The sequence below is a fragment of the Cervus elaphus genome, chromosome X (assembly GCF_910594005.1).
Source record: "Cervus elaphus chromosome X, mCerEla1.1, whole genome shotgun sequence".
Taxonomy (NCBI): Eukaryota; Metazoa; Chordata; class Mammalia; order Artiodactyla; family Cervidae; genus Cervus; species Cervus elaphus.
The window spans coordinates 154,949,147-154,969,201 of NC_057848.1; positions in this window are offsets into that span (position 1 = coordinate 154,949,147).

Below are 20,055 nucleotides of genomic sequence, written 5' to 3' on the forward strand. Positions count from 1 at the left end.
CCTCCAGGATCCATTATCCCTTTTATCCTTTTCACAATAACCTCCCTCCACACACATGAAGTTTAATCAGGGCATATCTAGCTAGAGACTACATTTATCATCCCGCCTTGCAGGTAAGTGTGGCCACAATACTAAATTATCCCGAGAGAATGTGAGCAAGAAGATGTATATACCTCTCATCCTTAAAAGGAAACTATTTGGCCCACCCTCCTTTTTCTCTCTTTCCCAGCAGATGTGGTGCTGGGAAAACAGCTTTGACCATTAAGGGCAATACCCAAGTGCAGAAAGATGCAACTAAATATATATAGAGAGAGATGCCAACAAAAAACAACCTAATTTGCCCTATATGACCCCAGAAAGGCTGAGAAATAGGAGGCACAAATACCTCAGAAGGTAGAGTGAAATATAGGAAAACTGACTGAAAGTGTATTAAGGAAAGTTAGACCCCCAGTTCCTCTCTGTAACCAATCCCAGCCAGCCACCACCACTTCACAATCCAGCATAGCCAGGAGATCTCATCCCTGGAACAATTCAGCCTGAGAGGCTCCAGAGTCTGGCACAGTAAAAGAAAGGTATGGGAGAGAAGCAGGCAAAATTTTAAAACTTCCTTTCCTTTTTTTTACTTCTAGAACCTGTAGTCAGGTTTCTAATCCTCCGGGTAGAATTTTGGAAGAGTCTTTTCTGAAGAAACAATCCCAAGTGAAAAAGCCTTATCAATGCTCAAATTTGAGGAGTCCTTAGCAAAATGGCTGGGCCACACTCAATCATACAGAGCTTTTTGTTAGCTTTCCATTGTTTTATATTGTACTTGGCATTTGGTGGGTTCTTGCACTCTAACTCATTTCCTTAATTTCTGGGAAATGTTCTGTCATTACCTCTTTTTTTTTTTTGTCATTACCTCTTTTATAATTTCTTAACCTCCTTTCAGGAGAAGGCAATGGCACCCCACTCCAGTACTCTTGCCTGGAAAATCCCATGGACGGAGGAGCCTGGTGGGCTGCAGTCCATGGGGTCAGTAAGAGTTGGAGAGGACTGAGCGACTTCACTTTCACTTCTCACTTTCATGCATTGAAGAAGGAAATGGCAACCCACTCCAGTGTTCTTGCCTGGAGAATCCCAGGGACAGGGGAGCCTGGTGGGCTGCCGTCTATGGGGTCGCACAGAGTCGGACACGACTGAAGCGACTTAGCAGCAGCAGCAGCAGCAACCTCCTTTCAACTTTTTTTGAAAACAAGAGCTACACATCAATAAAACACATCTTTTTAAGTGCCAGAATAACAGGAATAAACAGGAAACCCCTAAAAACTCCCAAAGAAGAAATAAAGTTTGCTCACAAAGAATTAATAATCAATTGGTAATCATATTTCCCAGTAGTAACACTGAAAGCTGGAGCAGTGCTCCCAACATTCTGACTAAAGATTATTTTCATTCTGAAATTCTATATCCAGACAAACTAACATTTAAGAGTGGACGGGAAAGAAAATTTTCAGGCATGAAAAAATTCTGAAATGTATTTCCAGAGAGCTACTCCAGGATGTGCTTCACCATCACAAAGGAATAAACCTACCAAGTGGAAGACTTAGGATACAGGGATCAGGGAATTCAACACAGAGAAGAGAAAAGAGATTTCCTTTATTAACAGAGGAGATTGTGACAGAACAGCTATGCAGCTGATCTAAAGAACAACCAGTACAGATTGAATCAGAACAACAGGAGACTCTAGGACAGATGTCTTATGGGGGAGAGGAGAGGAGATGAAACTGATAGACTACTGGAGGTGTTTGATAGTATTGAGAAGCACCTGTAACTCTATGGAGGAGTTGGGAAAGAATTAGCAGATAATATATATAAAACTAAGCAAAGAAAGAAAAGGCAATTATTACCTACAAAAAAATGTACAGTAAGGAAATGGAATTATTGTATGCTATATGCCTCAACTGTGAACAATTTTACATAATCATCATCATTTTAACACATGGTATTCATTTAACCAAAAGTTATGATATGACTTATTGGAAAGATGAGAAGGACAATATGCAGTGTGTAAGGGTACTAAATTCTGATCTTTTATTATAGGAAGTAAATAGACAATATACAAAATGGATAAATAAGAAATCATACAATACATATGAAACTTTGTGTATGTAGATAAATAGAAGAAATAGCTAAAACAGTAGACAGTAGTTTTCTCTGAGGAGTGATTCTCAGGCCTAGGGAGGAGTTGAGCAGTAGCTATATTTTCTTACAAGCTTTTTAGTGCTAATTGTGTTTTTAAAAATTAAGTACATCTATTAATTTGGTAAAATTAAAAATACAGGTAAGTCAATAACAAACTGCTTCTCTGGAAAGTATTCTGTGGTAATTTGAATTCTCTCTCTCTCTCTAATGGTAGCACGAAATGATTTATTTCTTATTAAGAAGTGTCAGGTGTCAGGAAGCAAGTGAGCACTATATATTTGTGGTGATCCCAGAATCCCTGAGATCACATCACAGCATCCTGCTCATATGAGGACTGGCCCTAGTGGACCATTAGTATATGCATCTGGTAACATTGCAACAGTAATTTTTAAATAAGGTCAGCATTCTTGAGCAAACAGATATGACAGCATGATTAAATGATGAAAATCAAACCCAAGGGCATTTTAACAGGAGTCATAGTCCTGAAAGTAAAATGAGGATCAGAAGGCCTGGACAAAGGAGTGTCAGATATGAACTTAGGCCTCAATGTCCTGAGCATTCAGGAATCTTGCTTTCTTAGCCAAGAATCATCATCAGTTTTATCTGACACGAGAGTCAGTCTTCCTCCTGGCCATGCCAGATAGATGACGCAAAATGGCACAGATCCAGAGCAGAGCCACTCAGGGCCAACAACCGCCTGGGCATAAGGGAAGTCAGGCCTAAAAGAGACCTTCAGTTTTATTACTCATTATTCTGACTTAGTGCCTCTTCAGCCATCTTTGTGACAGCCAGGAGCAGTGACCAGTGGCGCATTCAGTCAACAAATGTTATCATCACTGCAATAATAATCATGTCATCACCCATCATAATGGTGTTTGTTCTGAAAGAAGACACAGAGGCTTAGGGTTTCCATTTGGGAAAAGCCAAGAAGAAAAAAGGTGATATAAGCAGGACAGGTTTGCCAACAGGGGCGGAATAGAAGAGGGCATGTGGAATTGAGAATGAAATAAAGGGATAAAAGACAAGTGGCAGTGAGGAAAGTGGCACCATAAGAGCTACATGATAACAGCTAGACATAAACTGGTTTCACAATAGTGTTGAGAGCAAGATACAGATAATTTTCTGCCACATTATATCCACCGTGCAGTGTGTTCACTAGTCAGATATACCATTGGTAATATTTTCAGTTAGGTAGGAGATGCTGTTAGTGCTCCTCCCACATCCTCTCCGATCTCCTACCACGCCCATCTTACCAGCCTGACCTCCAGTGGCTGGTGCATACATCTTTGTGAGAAGGCTGACTTGGGACTGCTGGAACCAACTTCTCCCCCACACACAACAGTGCCTGGGAACCAACTTTGAACAGATGTCTGATGAGTATGGAGGTAAACATACCTCAGATATCTGGCTCCTTTCGTGGATTATGCTGAGATGTCTGTTTTCCATTTCCAAGGTTTCCCAATGGAAATAAACTTCAGTTGCTCACTGTGGTAGCTGGTCTTTTTAAAGCACCTTTTATTGACTGTCTCCCCTTCCCCATATCCCTTCCACATTCCCAACCAGTGTTCCTGTACCTCCCTAAAACACTTTGCATGTTCTTTTTTTTTTCATTGACTATGCCCTGCAGCTTGCCGGATCTTAGTTCCCCCACCGTGGATTGAACCTGTGTCCCTAGCAGTGAAAGCACATTGGTCCTAGGCACTGAACCACCAGGTACTTCTGTACATTCAATTCTTACCTAACATTCTGCCTCTGAAGAAAACCCAACCAGGACAAACATGGGCAGCATTGAAGGTAGATCTATAGAGAGTTATGCCTGCTACTGCAGTATGGTCAAGGGCATCCCAGAGAACAAAGAATGACTAGTAACTACAGCTCCTTCCCCGGCTGCACCTCTGCCATGAAAAGAATCCCTTTTCTATCTAATGGGGACAATCAGCCTAGGTAAACAATGGAAAGAATTCAGTCCAAAGAAGAGGATTTTTAAATATAACATCTCCAAGGCAGACTGTGTATTTATAAGAGTCTTAGGCTAATAGAAAGAAAGTGAAAGTGAAAGTTGCTCAGTCATGTCCAACTCTTTGGGACCTCATGGACTATAGCCTGCCGGGTTCCTCTGTCCATGGAATTCTGCAGGCCAGAATACCGGAGTGGGTACCCGGTCCCTTTTCCAAGGGATCCTCCCAACCCAGGAATCAAACCCAGGTCTCTCGCATTGCAGGCAGATTCTCTACTGTCTGAGCCACCATGGAAGCCCAAGAATACTGGAGTGGGTAGCCTGTCCCTTCTCCAGGGTATCTTTCCCACCCAGGAATCGAACCGGGGTCTCCTGCATTACAGGCGGATTCTTTACCAGCTGAGCTACCAGGGAAGTTCTAGGTAGACTGGCAGAGGCCATGTCATTCATGTTAAATTCTAAGATTATATTCCTCTCACACAGTTCAAAGCAATGTACTGCCTGCCAATCAGGATATGGTTTTGGTCACATTACATCCAAGAACAACCATAGGAATAACACTGGCCCTACTCTATAGAAGATTAACATTATAATTTGTATTAAGACCTATAATACAGATTTGTCTGTGATACATAGTTAATATCATAGTTCTGTGACATATAATCACTCTCATGTAGGTAGTTGCATTAAATGTCTCAAGTTGTAGCAGAAAGGGCTACTTGCAAGTAAGCTCCTGAAGATCTTGACGGCAGGGCAATGGTTGGAAAGTAGAAACTGGCAGACAGTTCTCCCACCCCACCCCCGAAAGGGTGCCAGAGATCAAGAACAATCCTGAAGCCCCCAGATTGCAGGTTTTCCAGAAGGAAAATGATCTCACCTTGATGAAAGAGAGTTCAGGTATATCTTTGGCCTAGGAACAGTGGTTGTAGCCAAATGGAAAGACAGGTTGGGCATCCCCTAGCCAACTAACCCTCAGAATACCTTCTAGACTGGCTTTGCCACTGGGGACCAGACCAGGATTCCATGCAAATGACACTTCAAACAGTAGTGAATAAAACAGGAGAGTTGATTCTCTGATGTGATTCTAAAACTCTCAGAGAACAATGCAGAGCTCTCTTAAGACATAATAAAAATATAGCCTAGGTGAGGGAGAGTACTTGTTCCCACTTGAGCTTAATGAGTGAGTAAATGCAAAAGGGACTGCAGCCACACCAGAAAAACAGCAGGGAATTTAGTCCCTCAAATAATTCAATAAATATTTATTGAACGTGTATATATGACAGCATGATATTGTGCTAAATATCAAAGAGGTAGTATTTCTTTTAAAGATATAGTGTTCACTAATAAAAAAGATGACTTATCATGGTGCTTACAATGTGCCAGGCACTATTCTACTTTGTAAGGTTCATAAGACATAGCTATAAGATCCTTTCATCCCCCACTTTTACACATGGGGACAGAGATTAAGAGACTTGCTCATAGTCATGCACATGGTTAGTGCTAGAGCTGGGATTAGAGTGTGCTGACCCCCAGCTAGTCCTAGCCTCTATTGCTCCATTGCCTTGGAATTTACATGCTGGTGAACAAAAATATGTTATATAAGATATTAATCATATTTGCAATCATTTAATTTCAATCTTAATCTAGACCTTGTAGGAGGTGTTATGTACAGAGTGCCCTGAGCATGTTCACCAGCTTATTCACTCCATAAATATATACTGATTGTCTACTCTGTGCCAGGTTCTGTGGGAGATACTGGGAATTTAATGAGAGCAAAACAGATACCTCCTCTGCTGTCTTGTACAGGGAGGAGGGTGTGAGACATTATTTGAATAATGACACACATTCATATGTGATTGCAAAGGTGGTTAATGCTTTGAAGGAAACTACTGAGATTATTAAGAACATATAATATGAGGACTTGACATTTAGAATGAGATCAAGTGAGATCTGAAGAATGAGTAACAGTTACCGTGGTAAGGAGAAGAGGAACATACATTTCAGGGAAGTGTGTACCAACGCTCCGAGGTAAGAAAATCTAAGGCACTGAGAGAAAACCAATGAGGTTGTATTCCCATGAGTGAGAGGGAGAGTAGAATGCAAGGAGGTAGGGCTGGTGGGGATGGATCACATGATTTATCAGTCAGTTAGGTTACTTTTGAAAGCAGAAGGCCCTCTTTTTTTTTTTTTCACTGCTCTGCCCTGGCCTGTGGGATCTTAGTTCCCTGACCAGAGATGGAACCTGCGCCCCCTGTATTTGAAGCCCAGAGTCTTAACCACTGGACCACCAGGGAAGTCCCTTTGAAAGTGAAAGGGATGTTGATAATAATTAAACCAGGACAACAGGCATAAACAGGTTTCGAATTGGGTAAATTGGGACAGGCGGTGACTCTAATTTAGGCCTTGTAAAGGTTTTATTCTCTATCCTAAGAATAATAAGAAGCCATTGCATTATTTTAAATGAGAGGTGGGGGACATGTATAATCATATTTTATTATGGTTATTTTTAAGAACGCTCTAGCTGTAATGTGTAGAATAGATAACAGAGTGATCGCAAATGCAGAAAGACAAATAAGGACATTATACAAGAATCCAAGTGAGAAATGATGGTGCTTTGGACCAGAGTGAAAGTAATGGAGATGGAGAGGAGATGGAACCTAGTGACCATGACTAGTAAAATCAGTACAACTTGAAGACCGATTGGGTTTGAGGAATAGAGGGGGTGACACAGGAGAAACCTGGAAACTGAGTAATGAGGTCAGGAGAAGTGAGAAAGAAATGGCCAAATAAAGAATGAAGAATGAAAGAAATGATCAAACAAATGTCTGAGTGGCCAATTATTCACCATGAGGAATCTGGAGAGTCTAAGAAAGCTGGCATCCCGGCATTAGGGACTACTTCTCATAGCCCCATTGTTTCCCACCTTGGCTTTTGGATACAAACCATTTCTTGTGGTCTAAACACATATGCACAATTAAAGAATGCAGGTTTATCTGAGGGACCTAGAACTAAGCAAGTGGCAGAAGCAGAAGATGGTGTTCAAGGATGGCAACATGATTTCAGAAAGGAAATGCATGTTGAAAAAGATTTGGAAGAGAAGGAAGGACCTGACTTGTAAAAGAAATAGGTCGTCCAGATAGAAGGAAAGGCATATGAACAAATCCTACTAGGTTGTATGTTAAGAGTATGTTAGTGACTTTCCATGGCTTCGTTGGTAGTTCAGTTGGTAAAGAATCCACCTGCAATGCGGAGACCTGGATTAGATCCCTGGATTGGGAAGATCCCCTGCAGGAGGGCATGGCAACCCCCTCCAATATTCTGGCCTGGAGAATCCCCATGGACAGAGGAGCCTGGCAGGCTATAGTCCATGGGGTCACAAAGAGTCAGACACAACCGAGTGACTAAGCACAGCCCAGTACAGTGACTTTCCAAAGGTATCATTTAATGTTTAAAGGGTCTTTCTTTCTTTTTAAAATTGAAGTAGAAAATAAGGAACAAGCCCAAAATAGTTTCCCTTCCAAAGGAATCACTTTCCCTTTTCTGGACCACTGTCAGATGTCATCTGATTCTGTCCCAATTGAAACAACCAAATTGGGAGGAAAAATTCCTTCAAGGGAATTGTTGTACAAAGTACACTGATTTTCCTCATGGATAAATGAGGTCAGAATAGAAGTTCTCTTAGCTAGTATAACTTTTGGATTGTTGTTGTTTTTAATTTACTTATGTCTGAGGCTGATCAAAATAAACTATGTTTAAAAAAGCTCTCAACCAAGGTTCCTCTTACATTACTAATTTTAATCAAAATGGAAATAATGTGTAATTTTTTGTCCTTTCCACTGTTATAATCCTCATTCTCATTTGATTTGAACATAAGAGTGCAAGCATAACTAGAAATTATAATTATTATTGATATCTCTATAATGGGGCTTCCCAGGTAAAGTGTCTGCCTGCAGTGTAGAAAACCAGGGTTCAATCCATGGGTTGTAACGATCCCCTGGAGAAGGAAATGGCAACCCACTCTAATATTCTTGCCTGGAGAATCCTCATGGACAGAGGAGCCTGGCAGACTACAGTCTATGGGTGGCAAAGAGTCAGACACGACTGAGCAACTACCACACACACATAATGTTTCCATTTGTATATTCAATTGCATTGTATCAGTTCAGTTCAGTAGCTCAGTCATGTCTGACTCTTTGCAACCCCATGAACCACAGCATGCCAGGCCTCCCTGTCCATCACCAACTGCCAGAGCTTACCCAAACTCATGTCCATTGACTCAGTGATGCCATCCAACCATCTCATTCTCTGTTGTCCCCTTCTCCTCCTGCCCTCAATCTTTCCCAGCATCAGGGTCTTTACAAATGAGTCAGCTCTTCACATCAGGGGGCTAAAGTATTGGAGTTTCAGCTTCAACATCAGTCCTTCCAATGAACATCCAGGACTGATCTCCTTTAGGATGGACTGGCTGGATCTCCTTGAAGTCCAAGGGACTCTCAAGAGTTTTCTCCAACACCACAGTTCAAAAGCATCAGTTCTTCGGCACTCAGCTTTCTTTATAGTCCAACTCTCACATCCATACATGACCACTGGAAAAACCATAGCCTTCACTAGATGGACCTTTGTTGACAAAGTAATGTCTGCTTTTTAATATGCTGTCTACGTTGGTCGTAACTTTCCTTCCAAGGAGCAAGCGTCTTTTAATTTCATGGCTGCAGTCACCATGTGCAGTGATTTTGGAGCCCCCCAAAATAAAGTCCTGTCACTGTTCCCACTGTTTCCCCATCTATTTGCCATGAGGTGATGGGACCAGATGCCATGATCTTAGTTTTCTGAGTGTTGAGCTTTAAGCCAACTTTTTCACTCTCCTCTTTCACTTTCATCAAGAGGCTCTTTAGTTCTTCTTCACTTTCTGCCATAAGGGTGGTATCATCTGCATATCTGAGGTAATTGTGCTTCATCCAGCCCAGCATTTCTCATGATGTACTCTGCATATAAGTTAAATAAGCAGGGTGACGATATACAGCCTTGACATACTCCTTTTCCTATTTGGAACCAGTCTATTGTTCCATGTCCAGTTTTAACCATTGCTTCCTGATCTACATACAGATTTCTAAGAGGCAGGTCAGGTGGTCTGGTATTCCCATCTCTTTAAGAATTTTCCATAGTTTGTTGTGATCTGCATAGTCAAAGGCTTTGACATAGTCAATAAACAGAAATAGATGCTTTTCTGGAACTCCCTTGCTTTTTCCATGATCCAGCGGGTGTTGGCAATTTGATCTCTGGTTCCTCTGCCTTTTCTAAAACCAGCTTGAGCATCTGGAAGTTCACAGTTCATGTATTGCTGAAGCCTGGCTTGGAGAATTTTGAGCATTACTTTACTAGCGTGTGAGATGAGTGCAATTGTGCAGTAGTTTGAGCATTCTTTGGCATTGCCTTTCCTTGGGATTGGAATGAAAACTGACCTTTTCCAGTCTGTGGCCACTGCTGAGTTTTCCAAATTTGCTGGCATATTGAGTGCAGCACTTTCACAGCATCATCTTTTAGGATTTGAAATAGCTCAACTGGAATTCCATCACCTCCACTAGTTTTGTTCGTAGTGATGCTTCCTAAGGCCCACTTGACTTCACATTCCAGGATGTCTGACTGATGTCCTGGTCCTACTCTTTCTACCATATTCCATAATCCTAAAGCTTTGTAGGGCTTCAAGCCTCATGGAGTTTCTGACAAGCTCATAGTGTAAGAAGAAATAATGATTTATTTAATTAGTATCTTCCATATGGAAAATGTTCATCTCTTTTAATATCAGTATTCAGTTTCTTTAAAATGAATGTTCAATTAGTGTTCTCTCTTAACACGAAGCCAACTATAACTTCTTTTGGCAATTATATTGTACTGAAAAAGACTTTTCTCTCGCAGAATAGAGCTAATTTGATGAAAACCTCACAAATTCAATCTTGGGTTGCATTCTCGTTTAACCTTCACTCAGATTTAAAACAGAGGAATCATGTTTCCCTGAAGCAGTAGAAAATAATAAACTGTTTATTTGAGGCTTTTTTCAAGTATAAAGACAACTGAAGAAATGGAAAGATTAATTTGTACTTGATTTTGTTTAAAGCTTTTGAAGGGGAATTACATTTGTTGTGTTTGTTCAAATAAATATCTTTCTGGCACCTTGGTCCTTCATTGCTGAAAAGCAGATACAGAGTTCTGTGAAAGTTAGTAGATGGAAATGTTCTAATTCAAGACTTATTTCATGTAGGAAATAAACAATAACTACATATGATTTAAATTGTTCTGATACTTGTGTTCTAAAAGAAACAATACACAAATTATTAGAAATACAAATTATTTCATCTTGAGACAACATCAGTTCCCCTTATCCTTTGGTTATCAGATAAGTTTACGTTTTCAGTTATATAATTGGCTAATATTTACAAAACATGATTTTAAGTGTCCTAAAAAATCTTTCAGCTATCTTATTACAACTTTGAGCTACCATCCTGTCTCATTTATTTTTGAACTTCAGACATCTCAGAAGAGTATCCTCTTCTCTTGGCTTCCACCTCTTTACCAGTCGATATTTAACCCTAACCTCCATTGAAATTGCAGTCTTAAAGGTCATTCGTGAATGGCTGGCCTTCCTCTGCTGGTAACAAAATCTTTTGGTCTTTTTTTAGTCATCATTCTTACTGGCATTTACCCTCAACATTTGACATTGCTGAAGTTGATATGGTCCCTTATCAGCTATTAAAATGCTAAACTATCCTGGTTTCTTCATCCTATTGCATCAGGGTATGGAGTCATGGCAACCTCTCATTTGAGAGGAGAAAGCATCACTGTTAAAGAGAAAATGAGATAAAACAATACATTTAGGGGGGAAAGTATTTTGGTGAGTGAGTTGTTGAGGACAGACAGACAAACCAAAGAAAACAAAAACAATGGGAGTTTAACCAAGTAGAGCTAAGGTCCCAGTGGAAGCTGAAACTGTATATGCACCAACCCCAGATGCCCTGGCATTAGAACCACCTCCCCTTTTAGTGGTGCCATTGTGTTGATTTTTTTAAATGCAAGTAACATAAAAATTAGGGATAAATCCATCAGTGGTCTAGAAGGAGTCTGGCAAGGGTTTGTGCCTCAGACACAAAAGATGAAATCACAAGGGGAAAAAATGTGGGTTAAGTGCATAAAAATTTCCTTGGATCTGCACATTTGATACCTTCTGGGGCCAGCATATACCTGCTGTTTCTCCCTTTATATTGGTAAAGTCAGTGTTGGTGAAGTATCACCTGGTTGCATATTCATCTGTTCTGCTCATTGGCCTAGCTGCCTGTAAGGAATCTCAGTCTGGACAAAAATACAGAAGAGCCCTTTCCCAGTTTGAGATTAGAGCATCTGAAAGACCTGCTCCTCAGATTGCTTCCTCTGCCCTGCGAACCACCCCCTGGACTGGCTCAGTCAGAGTTGGCAGTGGAGGAAGAAGAGGCATTCAACACCTTCTTTCCTTCCTCTTCTCTTTCTCCTGCCTTCCTTCCATTCTTCAATAAACACGTACTGAGAACCTAACAAATGCCAATTACTGTTAGATGCCAAGCTCACGAAAATTAATAAGACTGGCCCCCAAACTAAAGTAGCTTATGGTCTTAAGGGAAAATGTATAGCCTACAAGCACCTTAAAGTCAACATTTCAAAAAAAATCATGGATTCTAATCCTAACAGTGCTCCCAACTCCATCTGTATCCTAACCCTTCTTCTTAATTTCTCTATTTCTATTACAGGTAATCAAAGGTTAAAGTGAAGTGAAGTTGCTCAGTCGTGTCTGACTCTGTGACCCCATGGACTGTAGCCTACTAGGCTTCTATGTCCATGGGATTTTCCAGGCAAGATTACTGGAGTGGTTTGCCATTTCCTTCTCCAGGGGCTCTTCCAGACCCAGGGGTCGAACCCAGGTCTCCCACATTGCAAGCAGACACTTTACCCTCTGAGCCACCAGGGTTAGTCAAGCTTAAAACTCTAGATTTATCACTCAGATTCTAAAATAAGTACCCCTCCTTTCCTTTTCTACTGCTATGCCCTTGGTTCTGGTGCTTATTAATTTTCTACTGAACTAATGTGCTTATTAAACTTCTTGCTTCTAGTTTCTCCCCAGTTCAATTCATCCTACTCAAGCCCACCAAATTAATTTTCTTCAAACATGACACTCAGTATATCAACAGCCTAAATAAAGTTATCATGGACTCTACAAAATATGTATTCAAAGTACAAAATATGTATTCAAAGTACCTAGCAGCTGACTTCGACTTATCTTTCCAGCATATTTTCCACCATTACAAATGCATACTTTATTCTCCAATTATATTAGTGTGGTAGGCTGAATAGTGGCTCCCAAAGATGTCTACAACCTAATCCCCAGAGCCTGTGACTATGTTACCTTACATAGTAAAACGGGCGTTGCAGATATGACTAAGAATTTTGACATGGGAAGATTATCATAAATTATCCACATGGGTCCAGTGTAATCACAAGGGTTCTTATAAGAGCAAAACAGGAGGTCAGGGACAAGAGAAGGCAATGTGACAATGAGAGATTAGAGAGATACAGTTATGAATTGAGGAATGTCGACAGTCTCTAGGAGCTAGAAGAGACAAGTGACAGATTTTTTTCCTAGAGCCTCCAGAAGGAACAAGCCCTGCTGAAACTTGATGTTAGCTTCATAAGCTAACATTGTGGCATTTGTTATAGCAGTAATAGGAATCTAACACAATTCATTAGCTATTACTCTGTAAATGACAACTACAGAATCTCAGTTGCATAGGAATTTACTTCTGACTCACGGGTCTATAGGTCAGCTGGGTTTTGCTGATATTGGATGGGTTTTGTTGGCTTCCCACTCTTGCTTCAATTCATCTCTACTCTGTGTATCTCTCACTCTTTTGGAAACAGCAAGTTGCATAGGAAATACTCTTCTCTAATTTGGCAAGTACATTTCAAGCATTTGCTCATATCACATCTGCTGACATTCCCTTGATCGAAGGAGCTTGCTTGGACGAACCCAAGATCAATGGGACAGTAAAATATCTTCTTGTGTCTAGTTGGGGGAACTTCAAGGCCTTGGGGGAAAGGGCATATATTCAGAGAGGGTTGGAGAAATAGAAGGGCTTCCCAGGTAGCTCAGTGGTGAAAGAATCCACCTGTCAATGTAGGAGACACAGTTCAATCCCTGGGTCAGGAAGATTCCCCCAGAGGAGGGCGTGGCAACCCACTCCAGTATTCTTGCCTGGGAAATACCATGGAGAGAGGAGCCTGGCAGGCTACAGTCCATGGGGTTGCAAAGAGTCGGACATGACTGAACACAAAGGCAGAGTCAAAAGTAATAGGAATAATAATGCAACATGTCCAATGGTATGCTGGTAGACCAGTTTTCAGAAACAAACGAAAAAGGAAACAAAAAGATTTATAGAATTTGTAAATATTCCCACTATGGTTGATTTCAAACTACCAACATGATGTCACTGAATAGAAAGTGGGAAGAGATGCACACAATGGGCTCTCGTTCCAGTATAGCAATGGATCTACAAATCAACCTAACCAGCCTCATGCCATTCTCTCCTAACTCAAATCCCTCCACCTTTCAAATGCCACCTTTTACACAAAGTTTCTCTGTTTTCCTAACTAGAAGTGAATACTCCCTCTTTGGCATTTTCAAAGCACTTTCTTGTGGATATTTTTCATTCCTTTTTCTGGAATACTTATTGTGCATATAGACATATGTGCACTGGTTTTCAAGGTACTAGAAGGTAGGAACTGCATCTAATCTCTCTTGAGATCCTGCAGCACTTTACACACAGCAGGTGTTTATAACTATCTATTAGATGAATAAATGGATGAATGAGACACATAAAAGGATAAAAATGTTAATTATATTATTTGGACAAGAGTTATTCTGGCAGAACAAAGTCATCCACAAGAAATAAGCCAACTAAGAATTCCAAGGAACCAGTGACCTAATCCCAGAGAACACAAGAGTTCTGACCATGTGCAGTGGATGAGAAGTTTTGTCTTCCTAAACTATTCAAAGCTGAGAATTTGAAAACCCCCACAAAAGTTAATTCTGTTAAAACAAAACATTCTATTCTCCACTACTAGAAAACAGAAGCTCTAACACCCACAGAGAATTTGGAAGCCCTCAATGACTAAAGCAGTGGAAAATGAGTCTGCTTCATAATCCACAGCAGTTTTGCAGAAATCCTCCATTTTTATTGTCAGGAGGAAGCCAGAGCTCTTACCACCTGTCAGCTGTCGAGACCTGGGATTCAAATTGGTCGAACCAGACTGGTTTCCTATGGAAATACCTTTTTCAATCCTATCATCAAACTCATCCCTGTGAATGAGGTGTTCTTCCAAACTCAGTGCAAAGCATGGAGATGGAGTCTGTTTGGAATTGAGATTGTTACTGAGGCAATTTTTAGGGTTTTTGATTCAAGCACATTCATTGGTAGAGTAAGAAAGTGTATAGACATTCTGGCTGTTCCCTGTTGCATTCATGAAATGAAAAATAAGACTTTCTTTCATTTATATTACTTTTGGTCTTTTCAAAACCCTTGCATACTTAGGAGAAAGGGGTTTTTAAACATTGAAATGCAGATAGCGCTCTTTTCCTTTCAAACAAAGCATCTTTGGTAAAGATAGCAAAGCCTTGGTGCGTAAAATACGCACAAGGGCCATCTTGCCTTCATTACAAATCAGGGATAACTTTATATGTTTAAGGAGAAAACTTACAGATCTAGACAATTCTTTCTGAAGTGAGACAAATATATCTTATGGAAAAATCTACCCCTCCTTTGGTCTGCCATGTCAACAATCTCCCTTCCTGCATCAAAGAGTCCCTTCCTGCATAAGATATCCACAGTTACAGTGGCCTTTTCTGGGTTAAATAATAAGCTAAACATTGATTCAAATAGCTCCAATTAAAACAGTCATTTGTTCCATTAACCATTTACTGTATATCTAGTATGTCCCTGACACAGAGTTTGACATTAAGGATTCCAAGATTAATTGTTAAAAATGAAACAAGAAAAAAAGAAAATCCCTAGCCTTAAGGAGATAAGAGTCAAATAGGGAGAACAGACACAAATAGTTGGAGCTTAGGTGTCCTCATGTCTAATAAGACACATAGATTGAAAATCTGTTATTAAAGAATGAAGCCAGTGTTGAAAGAGAGCCATATTAACAGTGGCACAGATTGCATTGGATCTTACTCCCACATACTCTTTGAAAACCTCAGACTTCTTTAAGGTATGCCTTGAAGATCTCTGTTAGTTGCCATGGACTACTTCACATATACTCATAAAGATATGCACTCTGACCAAGAACCTTTGTGTCCTGGCCCAATGGACTGCAGTTCTCACAGGAGGTGATCAGTATACATCCCTTCAGGAGAGCATTCAGTTGGGTAGGGGCTTGGGTCCTCCAATACCTCACAAATACTTAGGGATTCTATTGTTTATTATACTTTAACTGGAATGCTTTACAGTGTGTGTTGGTTTCTGCTGTGTGGTAAAGCGAATAAGCTATGTGCTCAGTCGCTTCAGCCATGTCCGACTCTTTGTGACCCTATGGACTATAGCCCGCCAACTCCTCTGTCAGTGGGATTCTCCAGACAAGAATATTGGAGTGGGTTTCCATGCCCTCCTCCAGGGGATCTTCCTTATAATGAAATAACACTTTTACTTAGAAAAGATTTTCTTTTTAAAACGAAGACATCCAGTTGATACAGAATTGAGAGGAGATACAGAAACTGGTACTATGACCAGAACAGGAAAGAAACAAATGGGGATAAAGCATACGACAAACTTCACAGTGAATGGCAATTGCAATTTGCTATAGCATAACAAAACAAATAAGCGATTTGTGTGTAAACCATTTTAGAAGAAAATAAAGTTGAAAATATTAAGAAAATATTAAAAATAAATACAATTTACTTCAGCCAATAAATAGTGAAGTTGACAAGAAGTGTTACATATCAATATTTTGAAAAAGAATCAATGAAATGGGTCACATGGAATCAAAATGAAATGTCCAACAAAACATTTTAAATTAATTAATAAATTTGGCCTGCTATATAATGGCTTAGATTCTTGGAGAAAAAGAAAACCATATTTAGTTAGAGAAACAGTGAAAGATTTTTCATTTCTGTGATAGAAATTGTGTTAGAAAAGTTAGAAAATTATAAAATAAAGATTTAAAATATTTTATGAAAAAATTATTCTCAATTACACCACCAGTTACCTGTGGAATACAAGAGCTAACAAATTCAAAGATCAATTGACTCAAAATTTGAAAAATTGCATGTACTTTTCTCTAGCTTTAGATGAGTCATGCAATGTAAGTGACATTGCCCAATAATACTCTGGGTACATTTTGTCTCAAAGGACTTACAAATTTATAAAGAAATGATGTCAATTAAGGGCCTAAAAATCAAATCCATGGTGTAGATATTTTTTTGATCTTTTAAATCTGTCAAAGAAGAATTTCAGCTAGATATGAAAAAATTCATTTCTTTAATAACATGATGCTTCAGCTATATTAGTTTCAAAAATATGAATTTATTGAATTTTACAAAAAAAAAGACTGATGTTTCTCTTATTGCTTTGTTCCACTGTATAATGCATATTGAAAATATTTGTGCTCAGTTTTCTGAAGCAAACTTAAGAAAAAAATGTCATGGATACAGTTATTAAAATTGTTCAGTACACATGCAAATGCTATGAATCATTGCCAGTTTATGGTACTGTTGACAGAAATAGAAGACAATGATAGTCTGTTCTTTGCCAATGCTTATTGGCTGACTTGTAGAAGAGCTTTGCAAAGATTTAGTGTACAGTACTTTTAAATAAAATTCAAGATTTGTTTAAAGCAAAAGGAATACCTGCCAAGTAGTCAATAACCAAAGACAAAAATGGCAGTGGGATTTACATTTTTCACTGATATGAGATTGCACACGAATAAACTAAACATTTATACCAGCTTTATTGAAATATGATTCACATACTATACAATCCAATGAGTTTTTAGCATATTCACATAACTGTGTAGCCATCACCACAATCTAATTTTAGAACATTTTCCATCACCCTAAAAGATATACCATACTCATTAGCAATCATTTCCTGTTTCCCCCTAGTTTCCCCTCTCCCATGCCTCTGGAAGTCACCATTTTATTTTCTGTCTATAGATTCACCTATTCTAGACATTTCATTTATATCAGTATCAGTCAGTATCAGTTCATTGGTCAGTCGTGTCTGACTCTTTGCAACCCCATGGACTGTAGCACGCCAGGCTTCCCTGTCCATCACCAATTCCCGCAGCTTGCTCAAACTCATGTCCATCTAGTCGGTGATGCCATCCCACCATCTCATCCTCTGTCGGCCCCTTCTCCTCCTGCCTTCAATCTTTCCCTGCATCAGGGTCTTTTCTAATGAGTCAGTCAGCATCACATGGCCAAAGAATTGGAGCTTCAGCTTCAGCATCAGTCCTTCCAATGAATATTCAAGACTGATTTCCTTTAGTATGGACTGGTTGGATCTCTTTGCTGTCCAAGGGACTCTCAAGAGTCTTCTCCAACACCACAGTTCAAAAGGATCCTTTTGCAGTTCAAAAGGATCAACTCTTTGGTGCTCAGCTTACTTTATAGTCCAACTCCATATCCATACATGACTACTGGGAAAACCATAGCTTTGACTAGACGGACCTTTGTTGGCAAAGTAACATGTCTGGTTTTTAATATGCTATCTAGGTTGGTCATAACTTTTCTTCCAAGGAGGAAGCATCTTTTAATTTCATGGCCACAGTCACCATCTACAGTGATTTTGGAGCCCCCAAAAATAAAGTCTGTCACTGTTTCCATTGTTTCCCCATCTATTTGCCATGACGTGATGGGACCAGATGCCATGATCTTAGTTTTTTGAATGTTGAGTTTTAAGCCATATTTTTCACTCTCCTCTTGCACTTTCATCAAGAGGCTCTTTAGTTCCTCTTTGCTTTCTGCCATAAGGGTGGTGTCATCTGCATATCTGAGGTTACTGATATTTCTCCTGGCAATCTTGATTCCAGCTTGTGCTTCATCCAGCCAGGCATTTCACATGATGTACTGTGGATAGGAGTTAAATAACCAGGGTGACATACAGTCTTGACGTACTCCTTTCCCAGTTTGGAACCAGTCTGTTATTCCGTATATGGTTCTGAGTTTTGCTTCTTGACCTGCATACAGGTTTCTCACGAGGAAGGTCAGGTGGTCTGGTATTCCCATCTCTTTAAGAATTTTCTATAGTTTGTTGTGATCCACACAGTCAAAGCCTTTAGCATAGTCAATAAAACAGAAATTGATGTTTTTCTGGAACTCTCCTGCTTTTTCGATTATCCAGTGGATGTTGACAATTTGATCTCCCGTTCCTTTGCCTTTTCTAAATCCAGTTTGAACATCTGGAAGTTCACAGTTCACATACTGTTGAAGCCTGGCTTGGAGAATTTTGAGAACTACTTTGCTAGCATGTGAAATGACTGCAATTGTGCAGTAGTTTGAACATTCTTTGGCGTTGCGTTTCTTTGGGATTGGAATGAAAACTGACCTTTTCCAGTCCTGTGGCCACTGCTGAGTTTTCCAAATTTGCTGGCATATTGAGTGCAGCACTTTCACAGCATCATCTTTTAGAATTTCAAATAACTCAACTGGAATTCTATCACCTCAACTAGCTTTGACCGTAGTGATGCTTCCTAAGGCCCACTTGACTTTGCACTCCAGGATGTCTGGCTCTAGGTGAGTGATCACAGCATCGTGGTTATCTGGGTCATTAAGATCTTTTTTTGAATAGTTCTTTTGTGTGTTCTTGCCGCCTTTTCTTAATATCTTCTGCTTCTGTTAGGTCCGTACTGTTTCTGTGCCCATCTTTGCATGAAATGTTCCCATCTTTGCATGAAATGTTCCCTTGGTATCTCTAATTTTCTTGAAGAAATCTGTAGTCTTTCCCATTCTATTGTTTTTCTCTATTTCTTTGCACTGATCACTGAGGAAGGCTTTCTTAACTCTCCCTGCTATTCTTCGAAATTCTGCATTCAGATGAGTATAGCTTTCCTTTTCTCCTTTGCCTTTAGCTTCTCTTCTTTTCTCAGCTATTTGTAAGGCCTCCTCAGACAACCATTGTGCCTTTCTGCATTTCTTTTTCTTGGGGATGGTCTTGATCACTGCCTCCTGTACCGTGTCAGGAACTTCTGTCCATAGTTCTTTTGGCATGTGGTCCTTCATGACAGGCTTCTTTCAACTATCACAGTGATTTCAAGGTTCATTCATGTTGTACCAGGTGTCAATACTTCATTTCTTTTTATTGCTGAATAATATTTCATTATATGCATATATAACATTTTATTTATCCATTCATCAGTTGATGACATTTATATTTTCTCCACATTTTGACTATTATAAATAACACTGCTGTAGACATTTGTGTACTGATTTTTGTGTGGATGTATGCTTTCATTTCCTTTACAAATATACCTAGTAGAATTGCTAGGTTCATATGGTAACTTTATGTTTAACTTTGTGAGGAACTGCAAAACTGCCTTCCAATGTGGCTGCACCATTTTAAATTCTCCCTAGCAGAATATGAGGGGGTCTAATTTTTCTACATCCTTGCCAGCACTGCTATTACCTGTCTTTTTTATTATAGCCATCCTAATGAGTGTGAAGTGGTATCTCATTGTGGTTTCGATTTGCATTTCCCTTATGCCTAATGATGCTGAGGAATGAGCTCATTTTGAAAGTCCAAGGAAAGGAAAAGCTTATTTGTGAACTAGACATGTATGTTGATATTGAAAGTTTTCATAATATAAATCACTAATAATGATTTTCACAGTTTTCTAACATGAAG